General features: G+C 40.9%; 1 long non-coding RNA gene across 1 annotated transcript; it reads left to right on the top strand.

Moving 5' to 3' along the window:
- The first annotated feature begins 3,672 nt into the window (after positions 1–3,672).
- Positions 3,673–7,946, top strand: LOC123977299. The gene is made up of 2 exons (XR_006826627.1): positions 3,673–3,806; positions 7,779–7,946. It is a non-coding gene; the product is annotated as an uncharacterized LOC123977299 (long non-coding RNA).
- Positions 7,947–8,508: the final 562 nt, after the last annotated feature.

Here is an 8,508-nt window from a genome sequence, read left to right on the forward strand (position 1 = left end):
CATGCGTGTTTGTGTGGGTACTGAGGTAGTGTGTCATTGTCACAATTCAGCATTCTATTTTTTCTGCTCTCAGCACCCAAAGGAGTACTGTCCCCCATACACTAACTCCCACCCATCCTATTACCCACACATGCATACACACGCAGACTAAGATACACACATGCACGCTCACAAATGCTCTATCTCAGTCAAAAAGTCATTGGAATTCAGACCACGTACTCTACTTTGGGGTCGTGACTTTCTGCTGTGTACATGGCCCAGAGCTATATAGCAGGGGAGAGAGTGCACACTCTCTGTGATCTCTCTCTGTCTGTCTGTCTCTCTCTCTCTCACAAACATACACACACTCACCCCCACCCCACAAACACATACATGCTGAGTGATGTTTGAATTTTGATCTTTTTGCTCCCAGCACCAGACCAAAGAGAAGAGGTCCATACTTTTGTCTCTACGTCTTACTTCTCCAACCAGAGAATTATACCTGTCTCATTCCTCATTTACATCTCTCCTTTCTTTCTTGCTGTCTTTCTTTCAGGCTTTGGCAGCATTAGTCACAGGCAGGGGTGAAAATTAACTGTTTGGCTCACTTGCCAAAAGGCCAAACATATTTTTACCTGCCGAAATAATAAATTCCCTCTTTGTGTCACATATACATTTGTTTATTTGAGATAATAAGGTATTTTGAATACAAACTTAAAGAAGAGGACAGAGTGAAATCTGAAGCGAAATTATTTTATTGCTATTAAAGACATAACAGTAAGTTGTTTTCTTAACTTACAAGATGCTCATCATTCACCTTAAATCTCATCACTGCTCACTCTTAGTAGCAGCTAGCTAAATGCTAAAAACACTACTTTTGTAGCTCCTAACACAAGCCGCTTTCACACTGCATTACTTTCCGGGAGTTCTGCGTCAATATGCTGGCTTGCTGTGCTATATGAAAGGTACAGAGCCGGAGAGGTAGGTCCGATTTATTGCCTCTGAGCCGGGAACGTTGGTAGTATGGAACGATGTCTGTGTGAAAAGCCACAGCTGGCATGCCGCAAACAGGATCTCTGTATGAAAGCGGCTATACTCTCCCCTCAATCCTATCGCCCACCACCTTAGAAATCTACGCCAATCAAATACAAGTAACATGAAACGAACGTAAACAAAAACCAGTGAACCCCTTTAACCCTTAAATTTTAGATCCCTGGGTACAGCGGCAAGTGCGACACAAAACAAACAGGAACGCCAGGCAACTGTTAATTATCATTTTATACCAAACTGAAAATCTACCTGCTCTTGGTGCTTGGCGGATGTTAATTTCCACCCCTGGTCACAGGAGCAAATGAAAGAGCTTCCATTGATATCACATTTAAAAGATGGGTTCTCCTTGCTACAGCTATAGATTCTGTGGGAAAAATATGCAGGGAAACCATTTTTTCCCTACCAGGAAGCACAGTTAAGCTTGAATAAATTAATACTCGTCTTGCTTTGGTAAAACAAAGGACCAATGATAAACTTTCCTTTTTAATGCGGACTCCTCCCACCGCTGATAGAGATGTCTATCACATTAGCTAGACGCAACCCCTCTTTTCCTGCCATCTATCTTCCTCTTCCTGTTCTGTATTTTGCAGTGCTTCTCTGTCTCTTCCTCATTTCTATTTCTCATGCCTTTAATCTCCCAATTTCCATCTTTTTTTCCCTGTGGTGAACTTGAGCAGACTCTGCAGCATGTTCCCTCTCATTCAATTGCATTTCTGTAAACCCAAATCCTGTTGCCTCTCCCCTCTTCTTTTCTCTCACCTCCTCATCCCAACACTCTCTCTGTCTTCATCCTTTTCGTCACCCTCTTTCTCACTCAGCCTTCTCATCTGCCATCCTCCTCTTCCCCTTCCCCCTCTCTGCCTGTATCTCACTCTGTCCTAGTTTCCACAGCCTGCGTTATGAATTATGTGCAAGTAGCTTGCCTCATGAAAGAGTCATCTTGGCCAATGAATAATAGATGTTGGGGAGAATAGAAGTGTAGGTTACAAACTGTGTTTACCCTCACTGCCTCATCTACTGCCTTATTAATTTCATCATAAACTGAATGACTAACTCATTTTATCAAGTGACACGCTAGTTAAAAACAGGCATCCTCTGTTGTCCAAAATCCATAGATGGGAAGTACAAGTGTAGTGGGTCACTGCCTCTCTGCTTTATTGATTTCATCATACAAAAGACTAACAAATTGTATTCCGTTTCTAATCCACTGAAACTGCCACCAATAGTTTTAGAATATCAGGTGTAGTGAAACCTGTCCTTCCCTCACTATCCTTATACATTTCATCTAAGTTATCAAATTAAAAACATTGTTATACAGTCTTCTGAAATCACAAATAGATAAATCAAAGCGTTTCAGATTACAAGCCATGTTTTACACTCTTTGCTGCTCGGTCTATACTTACTGATTAAATGTCTGAAATGTTATCAGTGACTCACTGAGAAGTCATCCACCTTCCACCTGTTATCCTCTGTAGATGAAAATGTTTAGTAAACTACTTCTAATGCAAATGAGGCTCAGCAGGTACAGCAGGTTGTCCACTAATCGCAGAATTGTCAGATTAACCCCAGACTCCTACTGGCTGCACGTGAACCCAAAATAGCTTCCGAGGGGTAGGACCAAGACCTTGCAAGTTTGCTTCCTGCGACTGGTGTGTGATTTGTTGAATGGGAGGTAATTGTAAAGTGCTTTGGATAAAGGCGCTCTATAAATGAGTCAATTTAGTAAATGTGTCATTAAATGGACTATTCTTCTTAATTACCTATATAGTGCAAGAGAAGACATTAAATCAACCCTAAAATATAAACACGTCCTTATACTGGACCTATGTTGTCATGGTAACAATAATAAACGTTATGGTTAATGTATATGTAATAAAACATCCGCAATTTGGTTACATTTAGGCACGTCAGGTCTGGTGCAAGCAGGGTAACAGGAATACAGGGAGGACACAAATGCAGATGCCCGAGGCAAAGCTGATGCAGTTCAGTAATTTAATATACAAAAAGTGGTACAAAGGCTTACAGGAAGATGTTATGACCTGGTTCAGAAGGCCACAACAAAAGGGAGACACACAATGGTAAATGTTTAACAAAATATATTTACTTAACTCAAAATAAGCCAAATTAAGACTTGTTTCAAAGTAAAGGTGATAAAGTATGGGGTATGAACATCAGTGGTTTCAGTCATGTCACAGCAGGATGATGGATGCATGGAAAATGTGTGCAAGGGTATTGTAATGTACAAGAAACAATAACTACAACTAAAACAGCATGTCTAGAAACCAAGGATGGAAACAGAGGGTAGTGAGTTAGCAGGGAGGTCAGTGACCTCAGCCCAGCAGCATCATCCTTAAAGCACGGATTATACTGGTCCGCTACGGTCCGTGTGATAAAAAAAAACGTCATCAGAGGGGGTATGTCCGCACGCCGACTAGCGCTACCTGGGTCCATGTCCTACTGCGCATGTGTGGAACGTGTCCGCCAAGCTGACTGCAGAAAGTAGTAATAACAGAAGTAGTCCGCGGGGTCCGCAGCTGTCCGTGTCCACTCCCGAGTATATTAGAGGGTTAAGAATTAGAATAAGGCATACTCTACAGGGCAATTAGCCCAGGTGCCCACAGTTACTGCAGTCAGTCTCAGCTCTTCACCTGCAAGGGATAGAGATTGGCCATGCCCACACATGACCCTACAGGGCGTCACAAAGATGAGAAGGGCAAAGGTCAAACCAGAGAGGAGAGGAGCAGGCAGGAATCCAAAGTCCAATAAACAGACAAAAGGTAAAAAAAAAAAAAAATCCAGCCCTCATCGGTTTGGGTTTTTGGTTTCCATTTTGTTCTTAACAAATTATACAATGTACTGTAAAGATTTTGTGTCTTGAACAATTTTTCAACCATATCTGATACATTTTTTTGAAGTTATATCACAACTTATGTCAAGTGACAAACGTAACTCCAACTTACATAGGAAAAGGACATGATTTGGGTTAAAATAAGTAGCCTACGTTAGTAGATTAATTAACTTGTGTAGCTAACATTTTAACATTAACCGTGATCTTTTCCTAGAAGTAGTTTTGGTACCTTGTACATTGACTTTTGGTTTCACATGGGAACAGTGGTCTCTTCCTTGTCAATGCCTGGCTCCACTATTACCCGCAATGCAACTTCACAAACAGTTCTGTCGTTGACTTGCAACGTAATATCATAGAATGCCGTATAAATAGCACGCCACTTTTAAAGGACATTTCGGCATGCCATGTCAACCCATTTTAAGCTTTTCACGTGTCATTTCACGCTGTTCAGTCCCTATAGACCTAAGCAACACAAAGGACATTAACCCTATCTGCGCAGCTGTAGGGTTAACCGGTCGACATGCATATATAATTAATGATGGTTAAGGTTAGCAGTAATGTACATTGGGGGAATGTCAATGCTAGCATTGTTAGCTAGCTAGCTAGCTACTGAAACTTTAATGTAGCTAACGCTATGTAGCTAACTTAAGCAACGTAGCTAACATTGCTAACATTAGCAACAGTGTAGCATGGTAACTAACGTAACGTAAATAAAAACCATACACTAATGTGTAATTATTGTTTCAATTGGGAACTGCATGCCGGACCAACTTTCTATCCACAAGATCACCCCTCCACCACCTTAGTGTCGGACTTTCATATTTATATCCCACAAATGCTGATTTTACCTGTGACAGTAGGTGTAAAATGGCACATCAATGCAGTCGTGAAATGACACGCGAAAAGCAAAAAATGCGTTGGAATACCATGCCAAATGACTTAAGAAATCAGTGTGTTATTCATTCGCATTTTGATGATACCAGGCTGTGACTTGGTGTGTTATTCTAGAAGTGGTTAATGTAGCTTGAGTCGCTAGCCTCAAGCATAGATGAGGAGCAGACTAGAAGAGGTCTGGTAACCTCACTTACCTCACTCTAACTCAGCATCTGCAGATTTTTTTTCATTTTCAAACTTGTAGTCAACTGGCCTGATGCAAACACACACAGAAACATCAGTTTTCACACAGATCACTCTGAAGCCATAAAAGGCTTTATACAACTTTATTCACATATGCAGAAGTTCTTCCCAAGACCTGTTGCAGTAACAGACTTTGATGTTTAAAATCCTCTTTAATATCACAGGCATATTATCCATGACCTGACAGTTGTGAGAGGCAAATATATATTTTGCACCCCGTAGGAGGTCATCAGCTGACTATACCATGATTCAATAACAAGCTAGCATGAAAGAGAAATTTCATGCATATAATGTCTATGGTACTTAATAACTTGTATCGAGTGCATCACCTGTCAAAGTACAAGAGACGTGGTGTTAGACATCCTATTTTTCATGTTTTCTTAATGGCTCATTCAATTTATAGGTCGTGCCATCATGCATTTGTTATACAGTATGTGTTCAACATCCTGAACATCTCAGTGATTCTTATATTTCTTCACACAAACAGGACGAAATGTTTAAATGATGATATATCCTGTGTACACTTTGAGACTGGCTGGCAAGCAAGCGAGGAGAAAGAGAGCCAGGGGTAGAGAGAGTTGTGTGGTAATTATAGATCAAGAGGATGGTAATTCTACTCAGTCTCTATCCCTATAGGGTGTGTGTGTGTGTGTGTGTGTGTGTGTGTGTGTGTGAGTGTGTGTGTGGGGGGGATGTTAAGGGAGAAAGAGAGAGCAGAGAGAGAGGGGAAGGACTCAGGGGGAGAGAGAAAGAACGGGAAGAGGGTGAAGAAAGACTCGGAGAGAAGTAGAAATGAGGTACAAACAGAGAAGAAAACAGTGTGAGAAAAGGAGAAGAGGGGAACGTGAGTAGAAAGGGAGGAGAAGAGAGGCAGAGGAAGTGAGAGAAATTGACAGAGGGAAAATATGTGAGAGAGGGAAAAGAGAGGATTTAAAATTTAAATAGTCATTTAGTGATATTGTCATCTAATACTGCTTTTTTAGACATTAGCAGAAAGGTCAGTATTACCTCATCTCACAATAAACAACAAATTCAAAAACAAACAAATTTAGTAACAAAAAAAAGACAAAAACTGATTGAAATATTTTTGATTACTTTTTTCACTGTACAATATTAATTTTCAAATTTTTAATGATGTTGTAGTTGACTCATACACAATGTAACAAAGATGTATGGTATGCTAGACAGCTGCTGGGGCGAAACAGTGGACCTGGAAATGAAGTGATGCTTTATGTATCTAATGAAGCGACCCTTCTACAGGTGTTTCTCAATGGACCAAGATTGTACTGTGCATGCACCTGTCAGTCCACACCTTAGAATTAAATTAATGTTGGTCAAAAGTGCAACAGACCGCAGTTGCAAATCCTTACATCATGTAGTTACAGTTATCGTTCTAAGTTACAAAGTCAAAAAGAGCTTTAGATCAATCACCCAGTGATATGAAGACTATATGATAAATGCTCCAAGGGATGACATAAAAGTCCGGTTTGCCCATTAGTAGGTGCCTTGGGTCAAGCAGCTGGCAACTTAATGTTCACTAGGCTAAGCAAGACTTACTGTTGAGTCTCACTTCTTTAAGCATGGCTTCATGGTCAGTATTAGAACAGTTTCACTAAACTTACTTGTGAGTTCTGACTAATGATGTCAGTCTTGTGCAGTCGAGTGATATGCACGCGCCAGTGATTTTAAAGCAGGCAGAGTAAAATAAAGCACAATTCAAGTCATTAATGGCAGAAAGCAATACAAAAGAACACACTGTGTCCTTCATGGTCACAGAACAAGCGCTGAGAGTGCAGTTTTATAAAGATTACTAAAAGTTTATTGAAGTTCAACAATGAGACTGGGCCAGGCTCATGTGGCCCATTCATTCAGGTACAGCCTCTCTTCTCTCCTTCCAACTCTCAATTCATCTCATTCATGCAATCACTGCATGTGTCGGGGCCATCTATACTGCCTCTTCCCATTAATAAACTAGACGTTGTTCCTAATTTTCTGCTTTGGTCGTCTCCTAGGCAACACAGCCACCCTAACTCCACCAGAGGGCAAGGGCAGTCTCTAAACCTATAAATCGTGCACAATTCATATTCACGTGTGGTCAAGTGTACCCTAGTTGAAGCTCTAGTAGAGTTGTATCCTAAATGTTGGAATCACACTTTCAAGATCAGATTCAGTTATCATGGTGCCTTAAATTCCTGTCTAACTTTGCAGAGAGATATTTTACACTCTGAAGCCCAACTAATCTTAGCTTGTTGTGTAGTAGTAATGAATGAGCATTAGTCATTTGGTAGTAGAAGAAAAGTAGGCTGATACTTGAAAAGGTTATTCACTACACGGGTGACTATGCCTTGCACACACATACTGCAATTATTTTTTTTGAATGAAAGGGTGTATATACCAACATACACAATTATGGGGGCTGTGAAGCGCAGCTGAGAGAAACTGTCATGATCCAACTGTATCATCCTCTGAGCCCAAGTGTTTCACTTTCTTAGAGTTTTTGTCTGTTAGTGTGTGTGTGTGTGTATTTGGGCAAGGCACTCCTGGCTCTCCTCCTGTAGCACCAATCATCAAAATCACCGGTGGCTCCTCTACCCACCTAACCGCCATTCCACAATCAAGTCTACTCTTCATTCCTCAATAGATTGTCCATTCACACTAGTGGTACATATGTCAAAGCTAACCTTAAAAAGACTTCAACGTACGTTTTGCTTCATTTGTTTGCTTTGCTCGTAATTCCTGTGCTTTGTTCTCGCTTGTGCCTCAGGTCTTGGTCACGGAGAGAAGAGCGTTCAGTCTGCCTGCCCTGTTTAGCGTGCACTCTGCTGCCTGCTCTGCTCACAGCGCCTGCTGCCCGATCACAGTGCCTCTCGGCCTGATACTCTTCTTTGCACATTAACTGAGCCTGTTAATAAATCCAAATGTTTTGCCTTTATTGCAGCCTCTGTGTTTGCAATTGAATCCTCTGTTTCTCCAGCCCTTAACAGAAACCTATCACAGCCAAGCCCCCACTCGTTGGAAGGCAACTTGTGCCACTTGGCCTGCACAAAACAAAGGAAAATCTGGTCAATTCACAGGATTGATTAAAAGACAACAACTAACGACCTGTCTAGCCTTACAGTGCCTCAGGAGGGACAGTTTCACCACCGACTACTTCAGCATAAGTCAGTTATGCCTCCTAGGAAGTCAATCAATGATCTGCTTATACATTTTATTTATATATTCATATGCTTCAAACATTCCTTCAGTTCCTGGTTTTATTCTTTTTTATTGAAGTTGTTTCATTGTTTCTTTTTTCCTATCCAGAATGTCTAAAACTACCACTTTCTGCAAAGCAGCGTGTGTCTAGAAAGTAATATCCAACTCGCCCAAACTGAATTAATTTGCAGCTTTTATAGCTCACTGTTTTGAGTCAATGGTTCCATCATAGACAGGCTGCCATATTCAATGCCTTCAGCTTCACTGTTTCTCACTTTCTTTACCAGGACATTTAGACA

This window comes from Micropterus dolomieu, linkage group LG10 (genome assembly GCF_021292245.1).
Source record: "Micropterus dolomieu isolate WLL.071019.BEF.003 ecotype Adirondacks linkage group LG10, ASM2129224v1, whole genome shotgun sequence".
NCBI classification, from domain to species: domain Eukaryota; kingdom Metazoa; phylum Chordata; class Actinopteri; order Centrarchiformes; family Centrarchidae; genus Micropterus; species Micropterus dolomieu.